This window comes from Anabrus simplex, chromosome 10, assembly GCF_040414725.1.
Source record: "Anabrus simplex isolate iqAnaSimp1 chromosome 10, ASM4041472v1, whole genome shotgun sequence".
Taxonomy (NCBI): Eukaryota; Metazoa; Arthropoda; class Insecta; order Orthoptera; family Tettigoniidae; genus Anabrus; species Anabrus simplex.
Window position 1 is genome coordinate 104,318,699 of NC_090274.1, and position 17,228 is coordinate 104,335,926.

Here is a 17,228-nt window from a genome sequence, read left to right on the forward strand (position 1 = left end):
TTGAGCAACAGTCCCTCTCTCCAGACCGTATCATAGGCTGATGTAAGGTCGACAAAAGCTGCAGCAGTCTTCAGTCTTTTCTGGAATCCTGCTTCAATCTCTGTTGTCAGTTTTAACACCTGATCACAACAACTACAATTCTTTCTGAAACCCCCTTGCTCAACTGGGATGACTCTTTCTATTGCTTCCTGGATACGGTTAAGTATCATTCTTTCAAGCATCTTGTAGATTACAGTAAGGAGTGAAATTGGTCGATAATGTGAAGCATCAGTTCCTTCCTTTCCTGGTTTCAAGACTGCAATTACTTTGGCTTGTTTTAACAACTTAGGTAATTTACCAGTTCGTAGAATTTCATTGAAGAAGTTGACTAGCCATTGTTTTGTACCAGGGCCTATGGCCTTCAGAAACTCCGGATAGATTTCATCCAGACCAGCAGCTTTATTTATCTTTATCTTGGATAGAGCCTTGTCCAGTTCTTCAGTACTGAAGTCACAGGAATACTCCGGATGGGATGTCAACTGTGATCTTCTCGTTCTTAGTTGCTTCTTAACACTCCTTGCGTGTACCTTGTCCATCTTCGCTCTAGAGATTTGTGTCAGTCTGGAGGTAATGGTGTTTGGGTTCATCGGCAAACTTCTGCGTTTCATTGTAGGGTCACTACCAAGTTTTCTTATGAGGTTCCAGGCTTTACGACTAGAGTGTGTGAAGTCTATCTCTGCTGTAGTTCTGTGCCACTTCTCTCTCCTAGATTTATTTAGAGCCCTTAGCAACTCATCAGCTGTTGTTTTATTAGGAGAGTTCTGATATTCGGTGTAGAGCTGATTACATTCTTCTGACCATCCTGTTATATACGTCTTGCCATATCGCCGGGGAATTAACTTCCTAGCATTAGCTTTTATGGCGTTGACAAATCTATTGTAATTTTCAGGAACTGGTCGTATCCACTGTACAGTGTTATCAAGTCCTTCTGCAAATTTATCCCACTTTGCTAGTCGAAAATTCCAACGAGGTTGTGGTACTGAAGACACAAGAGGGATCTCAGTGCCATAGTAAATAATAACTGGTCTGTGTTGACTGTGAGGAAAGGAACTGATGACCTTTCGTTGTACCATGTGATGATTCTCAGGAGTTGACTGTGACACTATGCACAGGTCAGGAGAATAATCCTTTAGCCACCTGCCAGAATGAAATGTGCCAGGATGTTTAGCATTGTAGACGAGTTGTAGGGAGTTTGCTTCAATCCAGTTATTTAGGTTGGACCCATTGTCATCTTCAAATTCGTATCCCCATGCTGGGCTATGACTATTGAAATCTCCGACGTACAAAACAGGGTGATCAAAAACTTTTAATGAACAGCTGGACCAACTGACTGCTGGTGGTTTATAGATATTCACAACAGTAATGCCTGAGATTTCCACTGCCAGGACAGAGATATCTGTTGAGTTGTCTTCATAAACAACTTTAAAATCAGTTAACTGGGATCTGATGTAAGTTGCGATCCCATAACGTTCATCATTGATTGCTCCAGCAAGGTTGTAACCACCTATTTTTCCTCTTCTGTAGAGATCTTCACTGTCACTGGTATGTGTTTCCTGTAGTGCTATCAAATCCACGTTGTTCTCCAGCATAAGGCGAGACAGATACTGACTCATTGGTGGTGATATGGATTCGATATTTAAGTGACAAATGCGGAGATTGTTACCAAGTCTGATCGACAAGTGTTCTGGTTGGTCCTGAAAAGGACTGTTAGTGGACATAGTACTTGCTATCATCTGCTTGTTGCTGTGTAGCAGCGCCTTCGTGGAAGAATCAGCCGGTGTATCACCGTTGCCCAGGGAACGCCCGCATGCCTTATCTAGCACTCTTCGGGGAGGCTCCTTCCGTGTTCCCCTTCACGTTGGTACCAACAACGTAAGACAAGCTGGTATAAGTGACAACATAGTTGGAGATGTGTGGGATCTGGTAAATGCAGCACGGGTGAAGTTTAAGAAAGCGGAGATTGTTATTAGTGGAGTACTGTGTAGGAGGGATACTGACTAGAGGGTGATTGGGGATTTAAATGAGACTATGCAGTGGGTATGTGGGAAACTGGGAGTGAAATTTCTAGATCCTAATAGGTGGGTTGGAGATATGGATCTGCGCTCAGATGGCCTTCACTTAAACCGCAGTGGTACGTGTAAGTTAGGAAATTTGTTTGGAACGGTAATAGGGAGGTACATTCAGGGAAACAGGGTGGCCTAGGGAGCGGTGATAAGGGAACAGGGAACTGGAAATCGAATAGGGATGACAAAAATTGTTAGTGTTGAACTGTAGAAGTATTGTAAAGAAAGGAATAGAATTAAGTAATTTAATAGATATATATTTGCCATATATTGTAACAGGAGTTGAATCATGGCTGAGACATGATATAATGGATGCAGAAATTTTCTCTCGGTTGTGGAGTGTGTATTGTAGAGATAGGATAGGAATGGTGGGAGGGGGAGTATTCATTCTGGTGAAAGAAGAATTTGTAAGCTACGAAAATGTTAAAGATGAGACACATGAAATTCTAGGTATAAGGCTCATTTCTAAAGATAATACGCAACTTGATATATTTGGAGTGTACATACCGGGAAAGGGTAGCACTGACGCGGATTCGGAATTATTTGATAGGATAGTCGGCTATGTGGGAAACGACATGGAAAGAAATGTGATTGTAGCGGGAGATCTAAATTTGCCAGATGTCAATTGGGAAGGAACTGTGAACGACAGGAAGCATGACCAACAAATGGCAAATAAATTAATATGGGAAGGACAGCTGATTCTGAAAGTGATGGAACCAACCAGAGGGAAGAATATCCTGGATGTGGTGCTGATAAAACCAGATGAACTCTATAGGGAAACTGAAGTAATAGATGGTATTAGTGATCATGAAGCTGTTTTTATCGTAGTCAAAAATAAATGTGATAGAAAGGAAGGTCTTAAAAGTAGGACTTTTGGCAGTACCATTTGGCTGATAAAGCAGGCATGAGGCAGTTTTTTAAAAAGTAACTATGTTCGGTGGAAAACGGTAAATAAAAAAGTAAACAGACTCTGGGATGAGTTTAAAGAAATTGTTGAGGAATGCAAAAACAGGTTTGTACCTTTAAGGGAGGTAAGGAATGGTAAAGACCCACCTTATTATAATAGAGAAATAAAGAGACTAAGAAGGAGGTGCAGACTGGAAAGAAATAGAGTTAGACATGGCTGTGGAAGTAAGGAGAAATTGAAGGAACTTACTAGAAAATTGAATCTAGCAGAGAAGGCAGCTAAGGATAACATGATGGCAAGCATAATTGGCAGTCATACAAATTTTAGTGAAAAATGTAAGGGTATGTATAGGTATTTTAAGGCAGAAACAGGTTCCAAGAGGGACATTCCAGGAATAATTAATAAACAAGGTGAGTTTGTATGTGAGGATCTTCAAAAGGCAGAAGTATTCAGTCAGCAGTATGTAAAGATTCTTGGTTACATGGAAAATGTCGAGATAGAGGAGGAGACTAAGGCCAATGAAGTATTAAAATTTACATATGATAACAATGGCATTTACAATAAGATACAAAAGTTGAAATCTAGAAAAGCGGCTGGAATTGATAAGATTTCTGGGGATATACTAAAGACAATGGATTAAGATATAGTACCATATCTGAAGTACTTATTTGATTATTGTTTGGTCGGAGGAGCTATACCAGATGAATAGAGAGTTTCTATAGTAGCCCCTGCTTATAAAGGAAAGGGTGATAGACATAAAGCTGAAAAATTACAGGCCAGTAAGTTAGACATGCATTGTTTGTAAACTTTGGGAAGGCATTCTTTCTGATTATATTAGACATGTTTGTGAAATTAATAATTGATTCGATAGAAGGCAGTTCGGTTTTAGGAAAGGTTGTTCCACTGAAGCTCAACTAGTAGGATTCCAGCAAGATATAGCAGATATCTTGGATTCAGGAGGTCAAATGGACTAAATCGCAATTGACCTCTCTAAAGCATTTGATAGGGTGGATCATGGGAGACTACTGGCAAAAATGAGTGCAATTGGAATAGACAAAAGAGCGACTGAATGGGTTGCTATATTTCTAGAAAATAGATCTCAGAGAATTAGAGTAGGTATCTGACGCTTTAATAATTAAGAGGGGAATTCCACAAGGCAGTATTATTGGACCTTTATGTTTCCTTATACGGTATATATAAATGATATGAGTAAAGGAGTGGAATCAGAGGTAAGGCTTTTTGCGGATTATATTCTCTATAGAGTAATAAGTTACAAGTTTGTGAGCAACTGCATCGTGACGTCGAAAATGTTGTGAGATGGACAGCATGCAATGGTATGTTGATAAACGGCGTTAAAATTCAGGTTGTGAGTTTCACAAATAGGAAAAGTCCTCTCAGTTTTAATTACTGCGTTGATGGGGTGAAAGTTCCTGTTGGGGATCATTGTAAGTATCTAGGTGTTAATATAAGGAAAGACCCTCAGTGGGGTAATCACATAAATGGGATTGTAAATAAAGGGTACAGACCTCTGCATATGGTCATGAGGATGTTTAGGGGTTGTAGTAAGGATGTAAAGGAGAGGGCATATAAGTCTCTGGTGAGACCCGAGCTAAACTACGGTTCCAGTGTATGGGACCCTCCCCAGGATTACCTGATCCAAGAACTGGAAAAAATCCAAAGAAAAGCAGCTCGATTTGTTCTGGGTGATTTCCGACAAAAGAGTAGCGTTACAAAAATGTTGCAAAGTTTGGGCTGAGAAGAGTTGAGAGAAAGACGGAGAGCTGCTCGACCAAGTGGTATGTTCCGAGCTGTCAGCGGAGAGATGGCGTGGAATGACATTAGTAGACGAATAAATTTGATTGGCGTTTATAAAAGTAGGAAAGATCACAATATGTAGATAAAGTTGGAATTCAAGGGGACAAACTGGGGCAAATGTTCATTTATAAGATGGGGAGTTAGGGATTGGAATAACTTACCAAGGGAGATGTTCAATAAATTTCCAATTTCTTTGAAATCATTTAGGAAAAGGCTAGGAAAACAACAGATAGGGAATCTGCCACCTGGACGACTGCCGTAAATGCAGATCAGGATTGATTGATTGATTGATTGATTGATTGATTGATTGATTGATTGATTGATTGATTGATTGATTGATTGATTGATTGATTGATTGATTGATTGATTGATTGATTGATTGAAATTCTGGGTCCATGCAGATTTCGCTCCCGTAAAGCAAATTTGGTCTGAAAACAGACCGATGTAAAGATAGTTTCCCCTCGGAGCTGACTTCCTTCGTACAGAACACTGTTGATTGCAACTGCGAACTCGCTGCATTAGCTTTACTACACCTTGATTCAATCTCACTTACTATATTACCATCCTGGGAGGACACACAACCTAAATACTTAAAATTATCTACCTGTTCCATCTTTGTATCACCAATGTGACATTCAGTTCTGTTGAATTTCTTACCTACTGACATCAATTTAGTCTTCGAGAGGCTAATTTTTATACCATACATATTGCACCTATTTTCAAGTTCCAAGATAGTACAGTATACTGCAGGTTTTCGGCACAATCCGCCATTAAGACCAAGTCGTCAGTATGGGCCAGACTGCATGCTACATTTCAACCTAATTGAATCCCTCCCTGCCAGTTTATTCCATTCAGCACATGATCCATGTAAACTACGAACAGCAGAGGTGAAAGGTTACAGCCTTGTCTAACCCCTGTAAGTACCCCAAACCAAGAACTCATTCGACCATCAATTCTCACCGCACCACAATTGTCAACATAGATGCCTTTGACTGATTTTAATAATCAACCCTTAATACCATAGTCCCCCAGTATAGCGAACATCTTTTCCCTCGGTACCCTGTCATACCCTATGCTTTCTCTACATCTACGAAACATGAACACAACTGTCTATTCATCTCGTAACATTTTTCATTTACTGGTGCATATTAAAGATCGGATTCTGACAGCCCCTCTGTGGTCTATAACCACACTGGTTCTCATCCAACTTCCTCTCAACCACTGATCGCACCCTCCCTTCCAAGATGCCAGTGAATACTTTGCCTGGTATACTAATCAATGAGATACCGGTACCTCGATAGTTGCAATCCTTCTTGTTTCCTTGCTTTGCGATTACTGCATTTGTCCAATCTGAAGGTACCTTACCAACACTCAATTCTAATCTTACTACGGTAATCTATGAATACATTTCATCTCTGCCTTCCCACTATACTTCACCGTTTCAGCGTCTAATTTCATCTGTTCCTGCTGCCTTATGACAATGGAGTTTATTTACCATCCTTTCCACTTCCTGGAGCGTAATTTCACCAACATCACTTTCTTCCTGCCCATGAGCTTGGTGTTCGCGATACCACCAGGAAGATTTCCTTTAACGTTGACAAGATTCTCAAAATATTCCCTCCACCTGTCCAGTGATCATATCCTGATTGTCGGTCTCTAATTGAAATTTAACATGCTCAAGGTGAAGATGGAGTATTTCTAAGGGGAATAAGACGGCCAGTCCTTCTAACTCGTATGTAGAGTACTTGGCCTCTTGAGGTCACAAGGTTCTAGACGCTTAAGCGATTGGCCGCCTTCCTAGTTCACATTCCTGGAGAAGAACCGCAGCGACCGCGGATGAAGAGGCGTCTGTGTGTACAATTAACTTCTTGGAGAAATCTGGCGTAGCCGAGCCCGGGCTGTTACACAGAACCTATTTCAAATCCTCTAACGCTGCTTGCTGCGACGGCCCCCATCCAAACTTCACAGCTTTCCTGCTGGGAAGGTTTAGGGGTGCCGCCCTATTAGCGAAGTTTGAGATGAATTTGCTAAAGAAATCTAGCAATCCCTTTAACATCCTTAGAAGACCTGAATTTACGGATTGCATGCGTTCTGGAATGATCGACTGAAACTCAATCAGGTGACAAATTATGCCGCAGGTAGGACATTGCTGATTTAGCAAAAGATACTTTTACAACTTGGCTGTCAATCCAGCTTTACGAAGGTGTTTTTGAGCTTCCTCGGGACGAGCTAAGTGTTCTTCAAAGGTATCAGAGAAAATAACTACATCATCTAGATAATGGCACAGATATTACAACTTAATATCACAGAAGACCCTATCTAGCAGCCTAGTAAGAACCGCCAGTGGGGAGCAAGAAAGCACGCGGTTGTATTCATACAGATTCCAGTCTGTAGCGAAGGCAGTCAGATATTTTGGTTCTTCCACCAGACGTAACTGATTATAGGCTTGGTTGAGATCTAAGATGGTGAAGAACTTAGGCTTCCGAAACCAAGAAAATCTTTAATACAAGTCGGGAAAGGGTAATGATTGTAGAACAATCTTACGATTTAATGCCCTGTAATCATTTACTGGCCTGAAGCCACCTTAAGGTGTCGATACCAGAAAAATGGGTGAAGAATATGCCGACTTGGAGGGTCGAATTATACCATCCCTCAGCATTTGGTCGATGATTTCTATGAGGGCCTTCATTTTCGGTGGAGATATCCTGTAGGGAGGAAATCTTACGGGGATCGAATCCGTAACCACAATCTTGTATTCAGTTAAGTCAGTCATATCTAGATTTTCCTAAAACACGTCAAGAAATGACTGACATAATTTACGAATGCAACTAGACTAATCTTCAGGTAGATGCCAAAGGTCAAACGACATCTCACTCTGGAGAGACGAAATAATTGAAGATGCTACAGAATTACATTTCAATAGAGGTACCGTATATGAATATTACTCCTAAATTTGAATGTGCATGATTTACTTTGCAGATCGACCACGATAGAGGAATGTGACAGGAAATCTGCTATTAATATCACAGGGCATGGCAAATTTTTAGCAACAAATAACTCAGATTTCCACGTAAATTTTGAAATCCGAATTTTGGCATCGATAAATCCAAAAAATTCTAGGGGAGAAGAGTTAGGCGAAACACATTATACAGAAGAAACATATTCAGGAAATTTACAAGAGTACTTTAGCTTCGAATGCCATTCTATGGAAATGATGAATACAATACATCCTGAATCTAAAAGGGCCGTGAACAGTTCGTTACCTCAATTTTGAAAAAGAGCACGAAGCTTGGAGTATCAGAGGCAATTTTGAGGCAATCTTTAGGACCTTCGAAGAATGTCTTCCTTCTTGATTATGTGACATAGTACCCTCAGGTTATACTGGACTGAGCCTTCAGATGAAAATGAGGGTGAGGACTCAGCCAAGCATTCTATTTACAGTAATCGCCACGTAAGGCCATGCCCTTAAAAGTAAATATCGCCGCCCAATTCTCGTTCTTAAGGCAGATCACTGCTACCAACATGACTAGTTACACATTCAAATTACCAGACATAACCACAACACAAACTAACCTGAATGTAAACATCGATAATGAACGTTCTCTTACCGCAGTAAATGATAAGTCAGAACAAAATAAATCAAGAAATTCATAATTAAGTCGGTTCCCACGCTCAATGAGGAATTAAGGAAATAAACACACTTTCTCACTATCCCACAAATTAATGTTATATATTTCTGCCCTTATTTTGATATGCGCATTACTATAACAATATTCTTGAAAAGAGGGGTGTATTAAACGATGCAGTTTATTTAATAAATCTTTGCAAAGTGATTTACGAAAGTTCCAGAGATTACGTATTGCCTTTCTTTTACGCGAACGTCAATCAATCAATCAATCAATCAATCAATCAATCAATCAATCAGTCAATCAATCAATCACTGCTGTTCTGCATATAGGGCAGTCTGCTAGGTGGGAAATCCCCTATCTAGCCTTTTTCTAAATGATTGCAAAGAAATTGGAAATACAGTGAACATCTCCCTTGGTAAGTTTTTCCAATCCCTAACTCCCCATACTATAAACGAAAATCTGCTCCAATTTGTCCTCTTGAATTCCAGCTTTATTTTCATAAAGTGATCTTTCCTACTTTTAATGACACCGCTGAAATGTATTCGTCTGCTGATGTCAATCCACGCCATCTCTCCACTGACAGCACGGAACATACCACTTAGTCGAACACCTCGTCTCCATTCTCCCTAGTCTTCCCAGCCCAAACTTTGCAACATTTTTGTAACGCTATTCCTTTGTCGGATATCGCCCAGAACAAATCAATCTGCTTTACTTTCTACTTTTCTCTTTTTCTTTTTGTCTTCAATAACCAGTAAAAAAGATTTTGAGCATTCTTTCAGTTTTCAGGCTGGTTATATCTTGAAGCTTATGCAGGAAACATACAGGAGAACTAACGTGATAAGCTATGTGACCGGAAATTAGGTCAGCATTCAAGCTCAATGCTGAATTCAGAATAATAATATTATTAGTTCTACTGAGTACATCTATGGTATCCGCAAACGCTGAGGTGCCAGAATTTTGTTCTGCAGGAGTCCTTTTACGTACCGGCAGGTCCATAGACATGAGACTGGCGTATTTTAGTACCTTCAAATACCGCCGGATTCAAACCCATAAACCTGAGCATGTCATACATTCTCTCCTTCACTCCCTTAATTAAATTAAATGTAAACATTTCCTGCCTTTATTTTGATGTACGCATTACTATAACCGTGTTCCTAAAGGGAGGGGGGAGGGAGAGAGAAAGAGAGATCTATATTGTACATTTTACTGCAATTTCCAAAAGTTCGAGGATTTACCACGTCCTTCCCTTTCCTTGGATATTGTTTTATTCTTTTTCTTTCTCCAATAAGCAAAGGGGATGGGGGCCATTTTACACATATTTTTAGCTTTCAAGTTGGTGTATCTGAAGCTTACCACATTAGGGAAACCCAGGGAATCTACAGGGGAACTAATGAGTCAAGGAACATTGTCAAGGAACATTACCAGATTTTTATATACAGGGTGAACAAAAAATGGCGCACTTGGAGGTCGGCATACGATTCCTCATCCCATTGCTAGACAAAAGTTGCTATAGCCAAATCGGATCTGGTACTGTTGGAAAACAAGTCGAGAACGAGAAGCTGGCAACACTCTCACATCCTGCAGCACATCGGAATGTAACGGAGAAACTTGCATCATCCCGCTCTACCGTACCCACCGTCGCAGCTCATTGATTAGACTGCTGGGTTATCAAACCCACATGCAACATGGAGCTACGGCTCGAATGTGCGTGAGGTTCTTTCTTTTGTGTGTGTGACGTCAGGTCCCTAGTTCCCGTCGTGTAACTGCGTTTGTGGGCATGACATCCTGTTGTCACATGTCAATATTCGAACACACGACAGTGTGATCCATTCAACTGAATGCATGAGTCGACTAACCACGCAGTGCACAACCATAATTGGTGCTGTCAAGTGCATGTAGGACGACTTCCTGATGGAGTACACAAACGGCGAATACGTCGATATGCTTTTAGTGTTGGGTGCATCCGATAACCAAGCTTCTGCTTCTGCTCGTGAGTATGCAGCACGGTACCCTCAAAGGCGCCATCTCGATAAGGATGTTTTTCTTCGCCTTGATCACGCCTGCGGGAAACCGGTAATCTTCGTCCACAAATAGTGGACAGTGGTCGTCCCAGGACTAGACGTACTCCACAAACATAGGACGAAATTCTTGAAGCCGTTCACCAATCACCTCGGCAAAGTACCCGTGATATTGCAAGGCAGTTCCAGGTATCTTAAACACTGGTTGTTGACGTGTTGTGTGACCATATCATTACACTTTAACTCAACGCCAGCGGCCAGAAGACCGCATTCAACGAGTACAGTTCCGTGAATGGCTTTTGACAAGTTGAAGATAACGAACATTTTATGAAGAAAAGGGTGATATGGAGTGACGAATGTAGCTTCACTCGGGAAGGTGTTTTTAACCATCACAACAGCCATTATTGGTCTGGTCACAACCCACATGTAACCCGTGAACGTGGCTTTCAGGCACGCTTTGGCATAAACCTGTGGGCTGGAATCGTGGGAGGGATGCTTTTAGGCCCTTACCTGTTGCCGGAAAAGTTGAATGCGCCCCGCTATCGTGCGTTTCTGGTCAATATTTTGCCTGACGCTTTAGAAAACTTACCACTTAGTGTTCGGCGACAGATATGGTTTCAGAATGTTGGTGCACCGCCACACCTTGGAATAACTGTGCGTAACTTGATAAATGAAGCTTTTGCAGGGAAATGGATTGGTCGTGGTGGTCCAATGTTCTGACCTCCATGTTCCCCGGACCTTAATCCACTAGATATTTATTTATGGGTCACTTAAAGGAACATGTTTATAGTACTCCACCCATGGATGTATAAGACCTAATAGCTCTCGTGCATGCTCCATCGCCAATGGTGGATGCAGGAGTGTTGCGTAGGGTACGGCAAAGTATGCTCCAGCGAGTGACGAAGTGTTTTCAAATGTAAGGTGGTCGCTTTGAACTTATGCTGTGATGTGAACGATGATCGTAAGTGTACGTACCGGCTCTGTGAAAATAAGAATGCACGTCACACGAACACTATGGAATTATTGTGCGTAGAATAATGCGCAATCCAATGTTGCCTACCTACTGTACTGTATTGTGTTTCCTTGTACCGCACAGGGTAGAGACGATGTTACTGTATCCACTATTATGTTCTACGTATTGGCTTTATTTGTGCCATGGACGATACAAAGTGGTCGTTTACGTCCGTAGGAAGTTCATGTTATGTTTGAATGTTTAAATAAAGGTAACTGTAACGGTAAGACAGAACATAGTGTACTGCATAGTAGAGGTGTACATTGAATATAATTTGATATATTAACTGAAAAAATCGGCGTGTCCGCACAACCGGCATTTATGACATTACCTCGCCTCACTGAGATAATGAGACAGCTCCGGCAGAGCGCCGAGTTCATGCGACCTGTGCTTAGCCACGCTGCACGTCGTTACATTGTTGTCGTCCTTGACTCGCATTACTATTAAACGTATTGGTGGGACTAGGTTTTGTAAGATTAACTTTTGTCGTGAATTTCGACGAGGAACCTCATGACGACCTCCATTTTTTGTTCACCCTGTATTTTGGCTTAACTGACACTGATTGAAGACAGGTTGTAAGGCTAGAATGGGATAGGAAAGAGGGCTAGAACTTAAATGAAAGGAAGCTTTCTTTGCCTTAATACAGGTACAGCCATAGAATTAGCCTGAAGTGAAAATGAGGAACTTCAGATCTGCCAACCGTGGGTTTCGAATCCACCACCTCCCGAAAGCAAGCTCACAGCAATGTGGTCGAACTGCACAGTTCCTTGTGATGCGCAATACCACACGGGCTAACTCTCTCCCAAATTACACAGTTTGGATTTCTACCATATACTTAGCTGTATATGCATCTTCAGTTCTTCAATTATGCATATGTGTGAGAACATTATGTACCGTAATAAAAGAGACCTCCCTGATTGGTGCAGGTATAACAAGCCTGATGATGATGATAACGATGCTTCTTGTTTAAAGGGGCCTAACATCTAGATCATCAGTCCCTAATGGTATGAAATGAGACGAAATGTAATGACAATTTATACGTTCAAAATTATCCACTGGCCACAATAAAAAACGTGATGATGAAGAATAAATGGGTGGATATGAATTTAAAACAATCGGTGGATCCGACACAGAAACTGTCATAAACGATAGTATTACTGACCAAGGGACAGCTTCTAAAGCATAATCCTGAATAGAAGATGCTTGTTGTCTAAAGGGGTCCAAAATCCCGGTCAAATGCCCCTCATAATGATATTTACCGCTACTAAAGTAAAATAATGGCATTTGTCATGTTGCGGTACTAATCAAAAATAGCGTAGACTCACCATGTTCCACCCATTATGGTACTACTCACAAGCATTGTACTTCGCACAGCTAACGCAGACCTATGGTGTTTCTCACATTATGACGCTACTCATAGGAAACGCAAACCCATGGTTTTCCTCACCTAGGTGTACTAATCACGGGCGCCGCTATTCCCGTGGTGTTCTTCACATAATGGGTACTAATCACAGGCAACGCCGAGACCCGTGCTGTTTCACACAATCGTACTGATCAGTCCCTAATGGGACCCATACAGACTCACAGACTCACCTTATGTTGCTACTAATCCTAAACCTATTGTGTACCTAACATAGTGGTACTACTCCCAAGTAAAGGCGACCCATGGTGTTCTCCACATGTTGGTACTAATCACAAGTAGTTTCATGGTCTAACATTATCATCCCTTGGTCGCCCCCTTTAGTCGCCTCTTACAGCAGGCAGGGTATACCGTGTGTGTATTCTTCGCCTGCGTCCCTCGCCCACAGGGGATGCATAACAAATCTATTTGGGAAGAAACACTTTTATACTGTGTTTACATCATACAGAAGTCATGTTGTCACAGCAATAACAATATGCAAATAGATATATGAATCCAAAGAGATAAGCATAATTTATTATATTAAATATTAGTTTACTTACATTTTAACAGATATGTAGTAATAATAATTTCGTGTGGCTATTTCTAGCCGAGTGCAGCCCTTGTAAGGCAGACCCTCCGATGAGGGTGGGCGGCATCTGCCGTGTAGGTAACTGCGTATTATTGTGGTGGAGGATAGTGTTATGTGTGGTGGGTGAGTTGCAGGAATGTTGGGAACAGTACAAACACCCAGCCCCCGGGCCATTGGAATTAACCAATGAAGGTTAAAATCCCCGACCCGGCCAGGAATCGAACCCGGGACCCTCTGAACCGAAGGCCAGTACGCTGACCATTCAGCCAACGAGTCGGACAACAGATATGTAGTAATAATATAACAGAAACAAAAGTATGCAATAAGAAATAAATATATGGCAATTTAAAACATCAAGAGTCATTCCATAGCCACTGAATTACAAAGCAGGTAGTACGAATAAACAAACATAATAAACATGAGTACTAGTATTTACAAAGCAAAAAAGCAAAGTCATCTTCTTACAAGCCATGAGGGCCATTGGAATGATGAAAGGTAAAGGCTTCCACTATCCATAACTTTGGCACTTGGTGGGGTAGAGTGGTTATCTCTACATTCAGCATGAACATTGGAACTTGCTCACTGACTTGAAACTCGCTGACTCCAAGTTCTTCCCGCCAGGTGACACTGAGTTGTTAATAGGCGCAGAACATTTCTTTTCATTACTGAAACTTTTTCACAGGACTCGATCACCAGATTAACCTATTCTTCAAAGCCCTGAACTAGGATGGATTATTGCTGAACACTACCATCAGAGGGAAGAGAATGATATCGTACTCTAATCACATGCTTCATGAAGTCAGAGGACACGTTGGACACCCAGCTACAGCAGTTCTGGGAAACAGAATAGCTTATGTCCCCAGTCATGACAAGAGAGAGCCACAGAAAGGCACTTTACAGAGAATACCACTAGGGAAGCTACTGGTGGATTTATAGTTCGCTTATCCCTCAAGAAGAAACCTGAGGTTCTGGGAAACTCCTTCATTCATGCCATGTCAAGACTAACTCAACTAGAACGGCGTTTCAGTAGGCAGCCCCCACTAAGCACGAGTACTGGAACCTTCTTCACGAGTATGAGGTCATGGGGCATATGGTTAAGGTCAGGGAATGGAGGCGGAAGCTATTGTATATGTCATCGTCCAGTTTTTATGCTTAGTAGCTCAACTACAAAAAACTAGGGTTGTGTATGATGCACCTGATAAAACATCCAAAAGTATTTCATTAAATGATATATACATAGTTGTAACGGCAATACAAGAGGATAATATTCTAAGATTTAGAGTGCATCCCTTTGCCATCACTGCAGATATTGTTTAAATGTAGCGGTAATTCATGGTTCATGCAGATGATAGGAACGTTCAGCGGATTATCTGGAGGGAATCACCTAGGGACACATCATATCACTATGAACTGACAACTGTAACATATTGTACAGCAGCAGCAACCTTCCTAGCCTCCAGATCTCAGAAGCAACTTGCTGAAGATGAAGAATGAGGTTCCTCAGAGACGCACAATTTGTTCGCAGAGATGTTTATGCTGATGACCTATAAGCAGCTGTGACAATATACAGGATGCTCTTCAGTTTCAGTTTGAAACTATTAATTTACTGGAGAATGTTGGATTTCACCTCTGGAAATTACTGAAAGCATTTAGGACAGTCGCCCAGGTGGCAGATGTTACCCTGTAAACAGAATAGAAATCTAAACGAAACCTCGCTGTATTAATACACATGAGCAAGTATATTACATACACATATGCCGTAAGTCAATAAGGATACACAAAGGCTAGGTCTGCAATCCGTATCGAAGTTGAGACAAGATATGTTTAGATTAGGTTAGGTTAGGTTCATAACGAATTAATTTTCCATTTCAACTTATTCTCATTGTCAGAAACTTATCACAGAAATAAAGTTAAAATTAACACTTGCCGTAATTAATTGCGAAGCTCTTGCTATAAAGTCCACATCACTACGAGTTACAACTCGTCGCCTTCCATTTTCAATACCCCGTAGCGATGTCTGAAGTGATTTTTGTGAACGAGGTAACGTTGCTTTGATTTCGTAGTAGTCCTTGATGACATTTCGTGCTCCTTAGGCATCCTAATTGAATTCTGTTCGTAAGTATTGGAAGAAATAAAACCAAAATTAATAAAATGCCGCGTTTGTCATTTGTCACAAACTACGTTATCAAATGCCACCTGGTATTAGCCAAACAGATTTACAGACCCACAGAAAAAGAAAACATAATTATACCGCCAATGTAAGACTAGTGACTGCAGTGGCAACACGTAATTCCGGCAATTCACGAAATAAATCATGACTGTGTAGTGCCAACGTGCCAGACGTCGTATCGGATAGTAGGATGCTTAAACTGTATGGTTAGCGACACTGCATAGAAACCCAACAGTTAGAAAATTAACTATAAATCACTACCTTTACATTACAGGGGAGAAGGAGTAAGGTTGCACCCTTAGTGTACGGGTTTACGTGCTCAGGAATATAACAATAGTCATTTGAGTTTGGCAGTGTTGTGGCCAATGGCCAAAGATGAAGGTGAAGAAGTGAATGACAAAAGGGGAAACGATCCAGACTTTGTGCCTGTGTAAGCGGAAAGCTCAAGTGAAGAAGATGTTAATATTTTCCATCGCGTTTCGCGCCAGAGGAATGCTGCTCGCAGGTTCAAATCAGCGGAAAGAGAAAATCTTATACCACTTTAGAGCCAGAGTAACGGAACCACTTAGAGACCGTCGAGCAACGTGTATAGAGAGACTTCATGAAGACGTACGAGAAAGATTATTGAAAGAATATTGGTTTCTTGGCAGCAGAGATAAGAGAACACCACTTGTTGATACTGAACAGGTGATCCTGATAAGGAGACATTTAGAATTGTGTCATATGTTTCATATCTTAAGACAGATGTAGTATGAGTAAAAGTTGCAGGGGAGAACATCACATGTTGATACAGAACAGGTGATCCTGATAAGGAGACATTTATAATTGTGTCATATGTTTCATATCTTAAGACAGATGTAGTATGAGTAAAAGTTGCAGGAGAGAACATCACATGATGATACAGAACAGGTGATCTGATAAGGGAACATTTAGAATTGTGTCATATGTTTTATATCTTAAGACAGGTGTGATATGAGTAAAAGTGTGCATGGGATGTTTTATGAGCACGTTGGCGGTAATGAGCACAATTGCTTCTACATCTGGCATAACGCAAGAAGAAAACAGAGGAAAAATCCACAGTTCTAGGAATTGGCAAAGCAACTCGATGCTGAAAATATCCTAGGGATATGAACTACGATTTTAAGGTAAACAAAATATAATACACTATGAGAATAGATTCTGTATTTATTACTAAAAACTGCAACCCTTTGTTTAATCATCGTTATCCGGTCGATTAGATTAGCAGTTTGCCTTTCTCTACCACTACGGGCGCTAGTGTGTGTCAATGCATTGTGTCACTTATGCACCACTACGAGCGCTAAAGTGAGTCTCTGCAGTTTCACTTAAGCCTTCAGTGCGGATATTTATCAAAAAATCAAAGATCCCTGAGGGTATTGAACCAAGGAACGCATTACAGGAAGAATATTTCGGCTAGGATTTGAATAAGAAGGAATACGAGTAACAAACCAAGCGATTTTAGGCTTTTATGCTCGAAGTGATGTTCGAATTTTTTTTTGGTATGATAGAGTTTTCCAGTACTCAAAATATAACACCGTTCCGGGCACATTAGCCCCTCAACTCCCA